Source organism: Gekko japonicus, unplaced genomic scaffold (assembly GCF_001447785.1).
Source record: "Gekko japonicus isolate JY-2015 unplaced genomic scaffold, Gekko_japonicus_V1.1 scaffold1384, whole genome shotgun sequence".
Classification (NCBI taxonomy): Eukaryota; Metazoa; Chordata; class Lepidosauria; order Squamata; family Gekkonidae; genus Gekko; species Gekko japonicus.
Genome location: NW_015162524.1, coordinates 340,548 through 358,486, shown reverse-complemented (window position 1 = coordinate 358,486; position 17,939 = coordinate 340,548). Strand labels below are relative to the sequence as shown.

General features: G+C 42.5%; 1 protein-coding gene across 1 annotated transcript in view; it reads left to right on the top strand.

Moving 5' to 3' along the window:
* The window catches only part of TMEM117 (transmembrane protein 117), a 394,142-nt gene that overhangs the window by 143,731 nt on the left and 232,472 nt on the right, over positions 1-17,939 (top strand). The gene's annotated exons all lie outside the window — the stretch shown is intronic.

Here is a 17,939-nt window from a genome sequence, read left to right as displayed (position 1 = left end):
GCTTCTGAATGGGTGCCCCATTTCCTCTGTGAATCCCCCTGCATTCACAACAGCAGTGGAAGGAACACCAAGAATCCTTGCCATGTGGATGCAGCCATAGTTGTAATGACATAGGTGCTGAATTTGTTCTTTTGATGTCAGTTCATGTCCAAACCAGGAACAAAGAAGTTTGTTCCATATTGGTTATAACATGTAATGCTAAAAAGGTGAAAGTGGTCAAAATGTTTAGTGACTGGACTGAAAAATACTTGAGGGGCAGAGCAAGTTGAGAGGCAGATAATAAGCAAAATCTATATCATATGCTTTTTTAGAAATGTACTTTAAGTGGCATCAACCATTTTTACAACTAATTTACCTTTTTTGTTTTAGAAACCTGAACGTTTATTAGTGGCATGTCTGTTTGGAACAAAGCAGCTAACCTATTTCCAACCAACGTAATGATTGTTTCAGGCAGACTTGGCCCTTGGGGAGATTGAATTGAGACCACTGTCCCAAAGGCTGCACTCTTGGGATGTCCTCTGCTTCCCCGCAAAAAGCCACCAGTCAGCTAGGCAGTAGGATCTGTGCAGGGCAGGTGATCGTCATGGCAGCTTGGGGCTGCAAGTGCAAGCTGCTGGCAGCATGATCTATACAGAGTGCTGCCCAGGTAATCAGCAGTGCCAGTCTCCTGAGACTTGGATATCTTGCGAGGCTAGGGGGATGTGGCACCCACATCCCAGGACCCACAGTCTATAGGGATGACCTTGCTTCATGTTCTGCTCATTACATAGCAAGCTCATAGTGTGAATTTCATTTTAAGTTCTTCTATTCTTAATTTGGTTTAGGATGGGCAGATGGTTAAAGTATCAGTTATTTTTCCAGATTGAAAATCCTGTATTTCCAATTCTGATGCTTATATCTGTATCCCAATGAATACATAGAATTCCTGAAGTAAGAGCCTGTTGTATATACTGACCTGACAAGGCTACTTTTACAAAAAATAATGAATGGATATAAATTCAGTGGAAAAAATGTGGAACTTTAAAAACCCATGTGAGTAAACAAATTAGGATGTTTCATTAGACCCCAGTGTGGCCATCCTTCAGAAAACCAGAAAAACATATACAGAGTGATGTGGAAGAGACTTGATAACATTAATTAGGACTTAAATGGGAGCAGGGGTTGTTCTTTTCCCTGTATAAAGAGGATCAGTCAATCAATCAATAACTTACTACGGTCACAGACCAGCAGAATAAATAGGGTGGTTATAAGAATATATATACAATCTTCAACTAAACATTTCTGATTCTTTTAAAATATATTTATGATGGTACATCACTTGATTTCCTATGTATGATTTCTAATATAAGGAGCTGTCCCCTTATTTATTTATTTATTTGATTTATATCCAACCCTCTCTGCCGAAGCAGGCTGAGGGCAGCTAAGGATCAAGGATGCAGGGCAAAATGCGGCCACACAGCAAATAGTGGAAAATTGAGTAGTACAACTGGGGAAAACAGGAGACCGAGGGTGGAACTACTGCTTTTGCAGAATCGGTCTCAGTGTTTCATGCTCTGGGAAGCAATGACTGGGTTTGCCAGGAGGTTTCCTGCCATAGTGGGCAATCTGGAAACCCTTGGGCAGCCCCCTGCAGAACGTGTTATAGAAATCTAGAAGCAAGGTTTTCAGAATCTCTCTCTGAAATCTTTATTTTTCTTTGTAAGAATTTTTGCATTTAACAATGTCCTGGGGATTTCCTGTGAACGGCGACTCGCGACAGTCGCACCCCATCAGGTTCTGATGGGGGCGAGTCAGATTGGGGTGGCAGGGAGGGGGATCGGCTGGTCCTGACCTTCCCATGAAGCTCCGAGAGGGGACTTCTAGCCTGGAGTGCTGAAGGGGCCACTCCTGAAGTTCCGGCTTGGGGGCACAGTGCTCCTTTTTGCTCTGATAGGTCCCGCTGTCCCGAGGCCAGCAATGGCTCTCAGAGACGTTACCAGACCAGAGCGTACAAGGACTTAATTAAAAAGAATATGAGACAAAGCGATCCAGAGATTAATCAAACAGTGAGTTAAGTGACAAAGAGAAAGTCATATACAAAAAGGGTGGTGGAAGAAATTGGCATAACAAATCGGCATAGCTTCAAAGAGATAAGGAGGGGGAACTCACGGAGGAAGAACCCTATCCACCAGTGAAGTTGCAGCATAGAAGCAAGCCAGATTTAGGTGATTAACACCCTTTTCAAAGCACAATACATCTGAGTTAAGCAGTTACAACATAGTAAAGATCTCAGAACTTTTATAAACTTTTACCTAAGTATAAACAATGTCTCAGCGTGGGAGTAAAATGGCGTCCAGAGGCAGAGGCTCTACAGGAAATGCCAGTACAGAATCACCAGTCACAAGACCGGAAAATACCAGCGAGTTAGCTACTGCAATTTCTGAAGCCATGCGCCCTCTGCTGGACCAGCTTACAAACCTCAACCAAAAATTCGACACGTTACAGAAAGAGCTCAAGGAAACTGCAGCCAAATCAGAGAAGTCAGCCAATTTTTTTTTAAAAGGTTGAAATTAAGACCAAAGAAATAGACCAAAGAATGAACAAAGTGGAAAAAGAAAGAACTTCTGAAAAGCAACAACTTTTACAGCTACAAATGGAAAGATCCTCTTTCGTCTTGAGATTCCAAGGGGTGCCAGAGAAAACAGATGAGAATTTAAGAGAAATTATAAGTGAAGCAATGGCTTCCTTAATCAATAACAAATCTGAATTAATACAAGCAGATATTGATATGATCTACAGAACCTATTCAGTTTGTGGGGGAAAATAATCTCCCAGGGGAAAGTTTTGTAAAATTTACAAAAAGATCAATAAGAGACTCAATACTTTTAACTGCGACAACAGTTAAAATTCAAGAAGAGGAGATAAAAATATTGAAAGATGTCCCATTTGAAATATGCAAGAAAAAGAAGCAGTACAGAAATATTCCTCCAAAAGAACAATGTCCAATACAGATTGATTTTTCCAGAAGGACTTATATTCAACTTTTAGGAGAAGAAGGAAAAGATTGACTCTCTATTAAAAGCAGAACTCTTTCTTAAGCAGCAACAATCTTCAACCAAACAAAGAAATGGAGCAGAGGAAGAAAAGGCAACGGAAAAAACAGCAAACAACAGAAATCCGATATGGATAGTTCATTTTCTACAGCTACTTCCGTGTCTTTGGGTGAAATCTTTGACTCTGACTCGGATTAGGATTTAGGAGATACGGACCCTAAAACTTTTAAAGTAAATCTCCCCTGGCAAAAGAAGAAGAAAACCAAAGCTAAGAAGAAATCTTAGTGAAGATCTGAGATTACCTATGTTGGCTTACTTATATTCTCAACCAGATATGATGTAATATCAAAAATGCCTTTATGTTCTTTCTTTTTGAACATTTTTATTAGTTTTTAAAGAATTGAATGAAATTTCTAGCATGTAGACATATACTTAAAGCATTGATTAGCCTATCCAAGGTTCTTGATACTCTTTGTAGTTTTAGTTTTTGTAGGGTATAGTCTTTGTAGTGTGTAGGAAGAAAAGCAATAAAAAGTATTAAAAAAAAAACAATGTCCTGTCCTCTCTCCAACAACTGCTTTGTTCAGAAGCATAAATATATCTGTCAAGTGTCTGTTGTTTTCTTAAGGAAATCCCCTTTACTTAAACACCGGAAATAGATTTGTGATTTTTTTTAAACTCAGTGCTTAAAAGTAGTTTTCGGTCTCTTTTTTCCCTCAAGATCTTTTCAAGTTTCCAGAATATTTTATTCCCTCAAGCCACCAACAATATATTAATTTCTAATATGCATACATTCAGATAAGGCAACTCAATGACTGGGGTCCTAGAAATTGATAATTGATTTATGAAAAGATTCTTCTGTACACAAAGTTGCTTGGCAGGCCTCTCAATCATCTCTGGATTTGTTGAGGAATTTTTAGTAAATGATCCTCATCCTATCTCTTTAGGACTACAGTAGGAATGTGGATGCATTTTAAAGCATTTACAATATACTCACGTAGAGAAGAGTGGGACCTGTTTTTCTTCCACTCCTGACTAGGGTTGTCAGGTCCTACCTGGCTGCTGATGGGAGGAGTCCTGATCCTTCCTTGAGTTCTTCTGGTGTGCGTGCTTTGCATGCACGCCGCAATGACATCTCCTGGAAGTGACATCATCATGTTTCCAATGTTGGGGGCAACACACTAGGTTTGGGGCAAAACTCTATGTTTTGCGGGGCCCTCAAAACCCTAGAGTTTTGCCCAAAACCCAGAGCATCACCCCTAACATTATAAACATGATGACATCACTCCCAGGCTTCCCCCACCGACAGCGGATTGGGCCCCCTGAAATCGGGGGAATCCCCTGGCCCCCACCAGGGGAATGGCAACCCTACTTCTGACTGTGTAGGAGAAACGATATGTGCTACATTTGTACATGTTTTTGAAGTCTGCACCTCCACCACTGTATGGAAGGTTAGAGGAATGCCCTTAGCCCCAAAACCTAAATAGCACAATAGGAAGCTGTGGCAACTGCTGCACATTGAAGCTTCTGTTCAGAATGCAAAATATCTTTCTCCACATATAAATGTAGAAGATACACGTGAACAGTTTGGCCTGCAAGCCCTCCAAACACAGGGAAGGAGGAAATACCAGCATTCCAAGAGGAAGTGTCAAGACTTGGAATGCTTAGCCAATGATAGAGATCATACACCCAAGTTTTTTGTTTTCTAAGGAAAGTTGTGAGAATAAAGAGCAAACACTACTGGAATTATTGTTTCAGCCTTAATAGAATTAATCTAAGCTCTTGCCATTTATCTTAAACCTCCTCCCTATCTGGTCCATACCCAACAGTGGTAAGAAGAGGAAAAAAGGATCAAGAATGCATTTTCTTTTAATGTTGCAGTATACTGCCAAGTGTCGATGGCTTATCCAAACCAAATTATGCCATTTGATTCAGTGCCTATGAAAACAGAGCACTCAGTGAATCCTCCCTTAGGACAGATTTAGAACATCGAGTATAAACAAATGATCTGTAGATGGATGTTAGTATGTTCTTGCCTACCTTTTCAGCAGACCATCTACAATGCACAGCTGCAGCTGAAACTGTGTTAGTAGAGCTTTCTCATCACACAGTTCTTCTATACTGGTGTATAAAGAGATGGTATTCTGTGGTTTAATGGCACCAAATTAAGTAGGGATTGTGTTTACTTCTAACAGCTTCGATTTTAAATGTTTGGTTAGTTGTCAGTGACAAAACATTAGGTGGTCTTCCGTCTGTTGATTAGAAAAGAACTAATGCGGTGGCTCAAGTGGTTAAGACGCTGAACTGCAGGCTGTGGAAGGTCAGTAGTTCAGCAGTTCGAGACCCGGGTGCCGCATGATGGAGTGAGCTCCCGTCTCTAGTTCCAGCTCCTGCCAACCTAGCAGTTCGAAAGCAAGAAATTGCAAGTAGATAAATAGGTACCACTCTGGTGGGAAGGTAACAGCGTTCCGTGCGCCTTGGTGTTTAGTCATGCCGGCCACATGACCATGGAAACGTCTTCGGACAGCGCTGGCTCTTCAGCTTTGAAACGGAGATGAGCACCGCAACCCTAGAGTCGGACTCGACTGGCTTCCGAGCAAGGGAACCTTTACCTTTACCTTTAATGCAGTGTTAGTGGGGTAGTAACATGCTTTAACTGTGTAGTTTTGTTCTGAAGATGAAGACACTGTCTCCAGATGTTTTCAGGAGATCCCACAAAGCCAGTCTGTTTTCCAAGGGATATAGTTCCAAGGGATAAAATGTGGTTTGTGAAGCTACTTTGTGCCATGTGGGGAAGGCTGGATAGAAATATTTTAATCAACTCAGCCTGATCCACAGGATTACATCTGCTACAGGGGGCATCAGGAGAGCCTAAATATGTAGGCTTCCCTGCCTGCTTTAATGAAGAGTACAGTTTGTGAAGCTACTTTGTGCCATGTGGGGAAGGCTGGATAGAAATATTTTAATCAACTCAGCCTGATCCACAGGATTACATCTGCTACAGGGGGCATCAGGAGAGCCTAAATATGTAGGCTTCCCTGCCTGCTTTAATGAAGAGTACAGCTGCCTTGTCGTGGCGAGGGGGCTTGCGCAGTTCAATGAAGCTGTGGGCTATGCCGTGAAGGGCCACCCAAGACGGACAGGCCACAGCAGAGAACTCAGACCAAGCGTGATCCACCTGGAGAAGGAAATGGCAACCCACTCCAGTATTTTTGCCAAGAAAACCCCATGGACAGTATCAAAAGGCTAAAAGATATGACGCCGGAAGATGAGCCCCTCAGGTCGGAAGGTGTCCAATATGCTACTGAGGAAGAGCAGAGGGCAAGTACAAGTAACCCCAGAAAGAGTGAAGCGGCTGGGCCAAAGCCGAAAGGACCCTCAGTTGTGGATGTGTCTGATGGTGAAAGGAAAGTCCAATGCTGCAAAGAACAATACTACATAGGAACCTGGAATGTAAGATCTATGAATCAAGGTAAGCTTGACGTGGTCAAAAATGAGATGGCAAGACTGAACATCGATATCCTAGGAATCAGTGAACTAAAGTGGACAGGAATGGGCGAATTTAACTCAGAAGACCATTATATCTACTACTGTGGCCAGGAATCTCGTAGAAAAAATGGTGTGGCCTTTATAGTCAACAAGAGAGTGCAAAAGGCAGTACTGGGATACAATCTCAAAAATGACAGAATGATTTCTGTCCGATTCCAAGGCAAACCATTCAACATCACAGTAATCCAAGTCTATGCCCCAACCACTGATGCAGAAGAGGCTGAAGTGGACCGGTTCTATGAAGACCTACAACACCTCCTAGAACTAACACCAAAAAATGATGTCCTCATCATCATAGGGGACTGGAATGCTAAAGTAGGAAGTCAAAAGGTAACTGGAATAACAGACAAGTTTGGCCTTGGAAAGCAAAATGAAGCAGGGCAAAGGTTAACAGAGTTTTGTCAAGAGAACACACTGGTCATAGCGAACACCCTTTTCCAACAACCTAAGAGGCGACTCTACACATGGACATCACCAGATGGGCAACACCGAAATCAGATTGACTATATAATTTGCAGTCAAAGATGGAGAAGCTCTATCCAGTCAGTAAAAACAAGACCTGGAGCTGACTGTGGTTCAGATCATGAGCTACTCATTGCAAAATTCAGACTTAAACTGAAGAAAATTGGGAAAACCACGAGGCCATTCAGGTTTGACCTAGATCGCATCCCTGATGAATATACAGTAGAGGTGAAGAATAGATTCAAGGGTCTGGATTTGATAGATAGAGTGCCTGAAGAACTATGGACAGAGGTTCGTGACATCGTACAGGAGGCAGCAATCACCACCATCCCAAAGAAAAAGAAATGTAAGAAAGCAAAGTGGCTTTCTGATGAGGCTTTACAAATAGCAGAGGAAAGAAGGAAAGCGAAAGGCAAAGGCGAAAAGGAAAGATTTACCCAACTGAACGCAGATTTCCAGAGAACAGCAAGGAGAGATAAGGAGGCCTTCCTGAATGAACAGTGCAAAGTAATAGAAGAAAACAATAGAATGGGAAGGACTAGAGATCTCTTCAAGAAAGTTGGAGAAATCAAGGGAGCGTTCCATGCAAAGCTGGCCATGATAAAGGACAAAAACGGTAGGGACCTAACAGAAGCAGAAGAGATTAGGAAAAGATGGCAAGAATACACAGAAGAACTATACAAGAAAGACCTCGATGTCCTTGACAACCACGACGGTATAATCACTGACCTCGAGCCAGACATCCTGGAATGTGAAGTTAAATGGGCCTTAGAAAGCATTGCTAACAACAAAGCTAGTGGAGGTGATGGTATTCCAGCTGAGCTATTCAAAGTCTTAGAAGATGATGCTGTTAAAGTGCTGCACTCCATTTGCCAGCAAATTTGGAAAACGCAACAGTGGCCACAGGATTGGAAAAGATCAGTATACATTCCAATCCCAAAGAAGGGCAATGCCAAGGAATGTTCAAACTATCGCACAATTGCACTCATATCACACGCTAGCAAGGTCATGCTCAAGATCCTACAAGCTAGGCTTCAACAGTACGTGGATAGAGAACTACCAGAAGTACAAGCTGGGTTTCGAAGAGGTAGAGGAACTAGAGATCAAATTGCCAACATTCGCTGGATTATGGAGAAAGCAAGAGAGTACCAGAAAAATATCTACTTCTGCTTCATTGACTATGCTAAAGCTTTTGACTGTGTGGATCACAACAAACTATGGCAGGTCCTTAAAGAGATGGGAGTACCAGACCACCTCACATGTCTCTTGAGAAACCTGTATAAGGGCCAAGAAGCGACAGTTAGAACCGGATATGGAACAACTGATTGGTTCAGCATAGGAAAAGGAGTACGACAAGGATGTATATTGTCGCCTTGCTTATTTAATATATATGCAGAGTACATCATGCGAAATGCTGGCCTGGATGAATCACAAGCGGGAATTAAGATTGCTGGGGAAAAGATCAACAACCTCAGATATGCAGATGATACCACTCTAATGGCTGAAAGTGAAGAGGATCTAAAGAGCCTCTTGCTCAGAGTAAAAGAAGAGAGCGCAAAAGTGGGCTTGAAGCTCAACATCAAAAAAACTAAGATCATGGCATCCGGCCCCATCACTCCTTGGCAAATAGAAGGGGAAGTCGTGGAAGTAGTGACAGACTTCACGTTCCTGGGATCCCAGATCACCGCAGACTGTGACTGCAGCCATGAAATTAAAAGACGCCTGCTCCTTGGGAGGAAAGCGATGGCGAACCTAAACAGCATGATAAAAAGTAGAGACATCACCCTGCCAACAAAAGTCCGCATGGTCAAAGCAATGGTATTCCCAGTAGTCATGTATGGCTGTGAGAGTTGGACTATAAGGAAGGCCGAGCGCCGAAGAATAGATTCTTTTGAACTATGGTGCTGGAGAAGACTCTTGAGAGTCCCTTGGACTGCAAGAAGAACAAATCAGTCAATCCTCAAAGAAATCAACCCTGACTGTTCCCTGGAAGGCCAGATAATGAAACTGAAGCTCAAATACTTTGGCCACCAAATGAGAAGGGAGCACTCACTGGAAAAGACCCTGATGCTGGGAAAGATTGAAGGTCAAAGAAGACGGGGACGGCAAAGGATGAGATGGTTAGACAGTGTCAGCGATGCAACGAACATGAAATTGAGCCAACTTCGGAGGACGGCGGAAGACAGGAGAGCCTGGCGGGAGATTGTCCATGGGGTCGCGAAGAGTCGGACTCGACTGTGCGACTGAACAACAACAACAGCTGCACATGTCTATGCACACACACACAGACACACATCTGCTAACAAATGCTTACATATATCTCCATTGAACCTATCCTGACTTTGCCCTCTTCCCTCCCTCACATGCAGGATTTTCCCTCTGCTGTTCCCCCCCCCTTCTTGGCTGAGCAGCCCCTTTGTCTATTTTCTTCTTTTCTGAAGGTTTATGGCTTCCAGTTTGGTGTAGTGTTTAAATGTGCAGGCTCTAATCTGGGAGAACCGGGTTTGATTCCCCACTCCTCCACTTGTACCTGGCTGGATGAACTTAGGCAAGCCGTAGTTCTGATAAGAGCTGTTCTAGAAAAAGAGCAGTTTCTGTCAGAGCTCTCTCAGCCCCACCTACCTCACAGGGTGTCTGTTGTGGGGAGGGGAAGGGAAGGGAGTTTGTAAGCTGCTCTGAGACACCTTTGGGCAGTGAAGGGTGGTGTATAAATCCAATCTCCTCCTCCTCCTCCTCCTCCTCCTCCTCCTCCTCCTCTTCCTCCTCTTCTTCTTTTTCTTCTTCTCTCCCACCCTATCACTTTATTGCATTTTTGCTGGCTCAGCCCTGGAACTTGAGGGAAGTATTCCTCTCTTAAACTTCTAAAAATGGCACACAAGAGGCTTTTTAAAGTTCAAAAATAAACAAAACATTTAATTCAATGTAGAGGGGAAAAGGTCAGGTGAAATGTCTGAGGTGAATCAAATATAACTCTGAGGAAATTTGATATAATCACAAACTCCAGTTCATATGTTTCCAGCATGTGAGAGTGTAAAGCTTTACACAAAGAATCTTTGAGATGAGAGGCTTTGGTTTCAGTGTTTTCTAAACACTCCAGGATACTTTCTTGAGTTTATCTGACTCTCGGGTTTCAGAAGGCAGGGATATACTAACAAGCACCCAAATTCCTTCTCTAAACAAGTCAGGGATCACGCCACGCTTTAGAGCTATCTCCCTTATTGACTGGGCAGGAAATGTCTTCTCTCTAACTAGAAGATGTATCCCTTTTCCTGGCCCAAATGGGGGTCTTCACCGATCCTTCCACTCCAAACTCAACACAGCATCAAATGTACAATGAAGACAGATTCTGAGGGTATTAAAAGCAGTGTAAACACACAATCTGGCTGCCTACCTGTTCTGACTGTATGAGAGAGTTTCTGCCAAATAATACTTTCTCTTGTTCACTACAGAATTTGTTTTCTACCTTCAACTTATATTTTTTCCTATCTCTCAGATGGCAAAAATTAAAGATACATGAATTACAGTAGTTTCAGAGGTTAGCTAGAGAGCAGTAGAGCAGCTAGATTTGAGTCCAGAGTCTAGATTTGAGTCCAGAGGTTAGCTAGAGAGCAGTAGAGCAGCTAGATTTAGGTCCAGTACCACCTTGGAGAAAAACAAGATTTTCGGGGTATGAGCTTTTGAGCGTCAAAGCTCCCTTTGTCAGATATCTCAAATCTAGATAAGCTACAGTAGTACAGCAGTTTGCACCTCTGTTTCAAATATTGGTTATACTTGCAATTTTTATTATAGAAAATAAAGGTACTGATCATTTTAAATTCCATACATATGCCTAATAATACCATTTTATGTGGTGATTAAGCTATAAATTATGCATGGCATATTGTTAAATCAGTAAAATAATTTTGGTTTGATAGCAAAGTAAGTATTCCCAAAAAAAAAAAATTTCTGGGTAGAAAATGGGGGGAAATGTCCCCTCTGTGGTTTCAAAATTTCCAGAAATGCATAATGAAAATTTAAAGTATGCTGCCTGTAGTGTGAACACACATTAGCTGCATTGGAAGACATTTGTTTTCAGAACATAGATAGTGTGTTCACACTGCTTTTAATACCCTCAGAATCTGTCTTCATTGTACATTTGATGCTGTGTTGAGTTTGGATATGGTATAGTTGACTTCAGTTTCCTGTCCAGCTCTTAGGAACCCTGGGCAAAGTTCTTAGCCTAACCCATCTGAGAGGCTGTTGCAAAATTTTTATATTATGCAATCAGAAGACGAGGCTTGAATAGCCAAGTGTTGTTGTTTTTTATCATCTATTTATTAGTTTTTAGACAAACAAACATAAACAAGGACATGTAGATATTAAGGCACATCACAACATTCAGGTTTGGATTAATAGATTGACTATAAGTTATCCAATCAGAGATGAAATTACTTATACATTTAGTACCATATCATATTAATCTTTTCCAGTCTTTAATATCACATATTACAAGACCCTATAGATTACTCTAACTAAATTTATAGTAGCTCAAACTTACAATTCCTATTGTATCAAAGCCATTCCCAATAAACAGTCTTGACACTAGTATCACTATTCCACTTGTCTGAGCAACTAATATTCTATTCCCTATTTGAACTGCTATAAATATATCCCTTTTAAATTAATTTTTAGTTTAAAGATCAATGGCAACAAACAACAGTTTATGGCTCAACTTTCTATATATCATAATTCTCTAGCTTCTAACTTCCCACCCCTCATTTATTAATATTTGTTATTTTAACTGGAGATATAGTTGACACCACTAACCAGCCCTTAACATGGAATACACATTTTGGGAACCATATCATTGATGTTATCTTAGTTATTTCACCTATTTTACAACAACATTAAGACCCCTCTTATATTCTTGTTCAAATACCTCATTCCTTATTACTAATTTAAGTTCAATTTATTCTAAGGACATAGAGCTTATAAACATCTTATAATAGTCAAAGAGGAAACAATGTTCTAAAGAAATATCTAACTACACAAATCTAATATTCATATCTTAACTAACTTAAACACTACTTTATATCCCCCCTCTCTCCTGTTCTAAAGAAGTATCCAGTAAAGATGTAAGAAGTAAAATAAAGCAAAAACAACCGAAACCATAGAAATAAGAATAGTCTGCCAACAGGTTGTAAAGTTACAAACTGTCTGTTATTCTGTCACAGTAACAACAGGGTCATTTTTAATTTAAGCCGTTTCTACCAAAGAATAAGGAACTACCATGAAAAAACTAAACACAGCTTTTGTCCCTTCCCCCTCTTTCTAAAGCCTCCTTTTTCTTTTCAATTTCATTCAAATGTCTCGAATCTTTATATTAATGAGTTTCCTTTTTCAAATCAGTTCTTCAGTTTTCCAAAAAGCCAGCCTTCAATCTTTTTTCCACTTTAAGTCTCTTTGCCAAGTTCTTTCCTTCTCCTTTCCCCCCCCCATCTTTCTCTTTTTTATACATGTTTTTTTTTTGTTGCTTCCTTTTCTGATACACAAATGTTTGGTTCTTTTAAGCAATGTCCTATGTCATTACCTATTTCTTGGTCTTCTTTTTCCACTGAAATCAGGTGATCTTTAGGCAGTTCCTTCACCCTTTCCTGTGAGTAATCTTGTCCCCCTGCAAGCTCTTGAGTATCTTGAATCTGGTCTCCATTTTTACTTTTATCTTGGCTTGCATTTTGATAACTTTCCACAAGATTACTACAGGCAGTTTTAACTTCTTGGGTGATTTTCCTCACCAGAAAGTTTTGAAGTTGTTCCCAAGTGAAGGTTTGAACTAATGTGTCTGGATCCCATTCTTCCTCAGCTACTCCCAATTCCATAGTGCCACAGACTCTTAAACAAAATTTCAATTTTCCAAAATCACTTTATATAATCCTTTTAGCTTATTACTTTGTTGCTTTCCATCAAATTCCATTCATACCAAACAATTGCAGTTCAGACAAGGCAAAAAGGTTTTCTTACCCCCACCATTTTACAACAGATTCCATTCCCAGTCATTTCGCAGCCTCTTTCTCATGATTGGAAACATCAACTGGGGGCATTAAAATCCAGAATGCTTCGATTTTCTCTTGTTTCTACGTAAGTCTCTTCATGCAATGTGTTGATAATGTTCTTTTAAATTGTAAGTCCCATAAAGATTTAAAAACAGATGGTTCGCGGCTTGTTAGAACATGGCTGCCCATGTTCTATCCATGGAATGCTCTTGCTTCAGGGCAGTTGCGGGCTCCCCCCTGCTTGCCAATATGGGAAGGGCCACAACAGAGCCCCCTGCCCTAGACCTCTCTATGGGAGGTCTAGCGAAGCCCACTCGGCAGCTGGGGGACTCCGAAAAGAGCGTAAAGAAATCAAGCGTCTCGGAGTGAACAAGAATCCGCTCGTCGCCGTGCCGTACCCCTGAATAGCCAACTGTAAGTGACTGATGCATCTTAGTATTTCCCCATATTTCCATGATGTTTTGTGCTTTCATGCCAATAAAGGTTTTGTGTGTTGTGGGAAATAAGATTGTCAGGTCCTTTTAGGAAGACTGGGGCTATGGTCACACACAATAATCCACTTTCAGTGCACTTTCCAATTGGATTTTGCCAGTTCACAGTGTCATTTTTACTTCAGGGTTCCCCCCCCCCAAAATGTGTTTTGCTATCTCTAGTAGTCCCAGAGGGAGGAAAACAGGTGGAAAGGGGGGGGGGCAAAGCAATGGGGACAAATGAGAGACAAAAATGCAGAAGTGGCCACAAGAAAGTGGAATATTTAGTGTGTGTGACTGCAGCCTGGGATAAAACAAAACAAAAGGTTAGGTGTAAAGTCTGATTCCATAGAATTTAAGCATGTTCAGGTGTCCCTTACACCCCTTGTAATTGTTTTGTTTTCTCTTTAAGTATTTATTTATTTATTTATTTAATTTTCCCGATTTATAACCCACTCTCCCCTCCAAGGCAGGCTCAGGGCGTCTTACATAGGGTAAATACATAAATAACAATCAAATTACCATAAAACATCTAAAAATAGTTCATTAAAACAATGCAATATTAAAGTGCTAGCAATATTGTTTTGGTATTATGAAGATGGTGTTACTACATGAGTGCATTCCATAAATTGTCTAAATGCTCAGCTCACTGATCTTTCTCAGATATGATCAGCAGGCACAGGCTGTCAGTAGCAGACCAAGGGCCAGGCTCTATAGGTTTAATTATGCTGGGGTGCGATGTTTTATTGCAAAGTTCAAAAATATTTGTTAAGGTTTGAAATTCTAGATGGGATATATAACATTCCATATGTAACATTGCTAGTGACTATTTACCTTGCAGATTTTTGGTAACACTTTTGATGCTTCCATAGACTTTTACAATTGTTTTTGTATTTCTGCAAAAAAAGAGGTTTTTGATGGATCTGTGCTGCTGGTGGTGTTTCTATATTTGTACCATGATTGTGTGGGGGGAAAACTTAAAGAACCCAGTTAAATTAGTATATTTTTGTGGTGTCAGATCAAGCAACAAATATGTTTCTGGATGAAGGCTACCATGAAAACATAGGAATCTTATGAATGAAGGTGTTCCTTTATTTATTTATTTATTTAGTTGATTTATATCCCGCCCTCCCCTGGGATACAGGACTCAAGGTGGTTACAACACCGAATAAAACAGTCAGTTGATAAAACTTAATTCAATTATCTTCATCCACCTTCCTAACTCTGCTGTCTTCGCAAATCACTTCAGCACTTTGCAGGTATCATGTCACACTGTTTCTGCTGGCTTGTCAACAATTTTGTGGGTGGTAACCACAGTAATGAAGATACATTGAAGAGATACTTTATCTTGGGGTATTCTCCCTTAGCGCTGCTGGAGATGGGTAGGGACCGAGCTAAGTTAGAAATTAGACAGAGGATCAAGGATACCAAACGCCAATTTGATCTACAGGTGTCCCCAACATTTATAGCGCCAATTAGTAACAAATACATCGTTGCGCAGGCCCCATATCTTAAAATTTTGGAGTCCCGTAAACTCAGGAGGGCATATACACTGGCTAGATGCTCGGCCTTACCCTCTGCAGTTCTCGAGGGTAAATTTAAAAAAATTCCCCGATCGGAGAGGCTATGCTTATGTGCATTGGGGGAGATCGAATCCCAGGAACACATGTTCCTGAGATGCCCGTTATTTGAAGAGGCTCGTGCTAAACTTATTAATCCCCTTCTGGCAGGCACTTCGGATCAGGACAAGATGGAGAACTTGTTTCTTAATATTGAACATACAGCCCTCCATCAGATCGCGAAATTTTGTTCCTTGGTGGTAGAAGTGCATCAGCAGGATGGTTGTCACTAGGGCCAGGACTGTTTGATTTTAACTGGTACCGTTCCTTTTGGTACTATATTTTATTCTTTTATACTGTGCTTTATGGCAGCGTATTTACAGTTTGGTCTTTTTACCTTGTTGAATTTCGGAAATTTTACTATCTGGCCATTGTAACTTATTTATTCTGGTTTTATATTGCTGGCTAATCGCTGTTACAATAAATTCATTCATTCTTTATATTGTGTGATGTCCTCACAGGGGAAGCTATATGGCAGACAAGAGAACCTTTGTTGATGAGGCAGCTTTGTTTATATGTACATTGTGTTAAAGTTAAGAAGCTTCTATGGTAACTTTGACCCTCAAATGCCAATGCTGGAAAATGGTAGACAGTAATGCTCCAGTAGACACATCATGGAATCTTTGAACTATAGTTCCTTGCAGTGTAGCATGTTTACACATGGAAGATCACTGCATGGCAGGGAGACAGTGAATCTTTACAGAACCTGATGAATGTCCTCTATTTGCCCTCTTTTACTGTATCCCAGACTTTAAGCCTGCACCACCAATTCCCAGCCAATTAGTACATAGTTAGAGATAACACTGAAGGCAGTTGTCAGCAAGCTGCCATGAGATTCTGTATTCATTTTCTGTGTTACTTTGCACCCTGCCCATCCCCCTTGTATTTTCCTGTGTAGGTGTTTACTGTCTTTTGCTGCTACATCTGCGGAACTGCTCAAGGTCAACCAGCTGGAGGTGGGATGGAGTTATGGCATTGCTTGGCTTATTATGTATCTTATGCCTGAGAACTGAACTAGTGTTTATGTTGCAGAACCGTTGTGTTCCCAAGGATTTGGGCGCTCGTTTTATCTGCCTTCCCGTCAGCGGGAAGTGGACTCATTGGTCCTCACCTGGTTCAAAGTTCCTTTATTATGTTCCCTTAGGGGGCTTGTAGTTATTCCTAACAATGCTTGTGTTCTGATCTAATCATCGCTTTATAATAAACTCTACTTTGTTCTTCAAACATGGATTTATTCGAATGCATGGGGAATCGGACATTTTGTTAGGAATCCCCTTTTTCTTCATCACCCCGAATCTGAGAGATCATGAGCGGGGCCGAGGAGAAACTACCAACCACGGAGGGATCCACACCGGTCACCTCTAGCCCTCCTACCACCACTGCTACGTCGGTACCGGTCTCGGTGCCAGCGACGGGAGCGGTGGGGGGAGCTGTGCCGAAACAGGCACCGCTAGCATGGCCACCTCCGACCCCTTCCTGGTGGGGCAAAGGAGCAGCATCCGCCTGGGACGACTGGACTATGTTTGACTCGCGGGGCACACGAGACACTTTTTCGCACCGTGAGAGCGGGCTCCGCAAGAGCATGTACGACCAAGGGTTGTACCGAGGAAGGGTCTCCACGGGGACTGGCCCGGGGGGGAAGAAGACCTCTTGGGCATGGATCGCCCGACCGAGAGGGTGAGCAGATCGGTGCCAACTGGGGAGCAGGATGCGATGGGAGATCGACTAGAGGATATCGACCTGACCATGCAACAGCTAATGCGGAAGGTGGCCGATGTCTTCGATGCATTGCCGAGGATGATAGACCTACGCATCGCAGAGGTGGCGGCGGCACATGCTCTTCAGCAGCCACTGCAACCGCCGTTGATCCCACAGCAGGTGCCACCCCAACCGGGTCAACAACCACAGGTCCCGCCAGGCCAGCAACCACCGCTCCTGCCAGCACAACCGGGAGCCCCGGCGGCACCTGCTCTTCCCTTACCGGAGGACCAGGGGCACCAGGACCCATGCTGATGGGACCGCGGGCGCGGCTGAAAGACCTGTTGGATGCTACATTCGACGGAAACCCTGAAGATCTCGCTTTCTTCACAGTGAGGGTGCAGAAATTTGCTGCTCAGCATGGCCATTTGTTCCCGGATGACAGTGGCCGAATTGACGTGATAGCCGCGAGACTGAAAGGAGCGGCGCAACCTGGTATGTGGGGTTGCACAACAGCCGGGGCCCAGAACTTTTCAATTTACGGGCTTTTATGTGGGCACTGAGAACTCGCTTTGAAGACGTGAATGCGGACCAGAGAGCCAAAGCTTTCTTGCGCACCTTTAAACAGGGGCGCTGATCGGTCAGAGAGTATACAGCTGAGTTCCACAACCAAGCGGCAAAGCTGAGAGACTGGCCAGATCACATCCTAGTCGAAATGTACAGAGTGGGATTGAATCCAGAAATCAGAGAGACGGTACTGAGATCAGTCGACCCCCGCTCGCTGACGGCATGGACCCAAGAAGCAGAGAACGCTGAGAGCTGCCTTCAGACATTACGCCTGGACACAGCAGCCAGCGGAGGGAAGGTGAGCCAGGCACCCACCCCGAAGCCGAGAACCCCGCAACTGTCGGAAGCAGCGCGAGACCTACGGATGAAAATGGGGCTCTGCCTGAGATGTGGGGAGAAGGGCCACTTTGCCGCGGATTGCGGTGCTCGCCAAGCGAGGGAAAAAGCTCCACAGTCCAAAGACAAGCCGGCAACACCGCCTAAGAAAGGGGTTGCCAAACCCAAATTTTC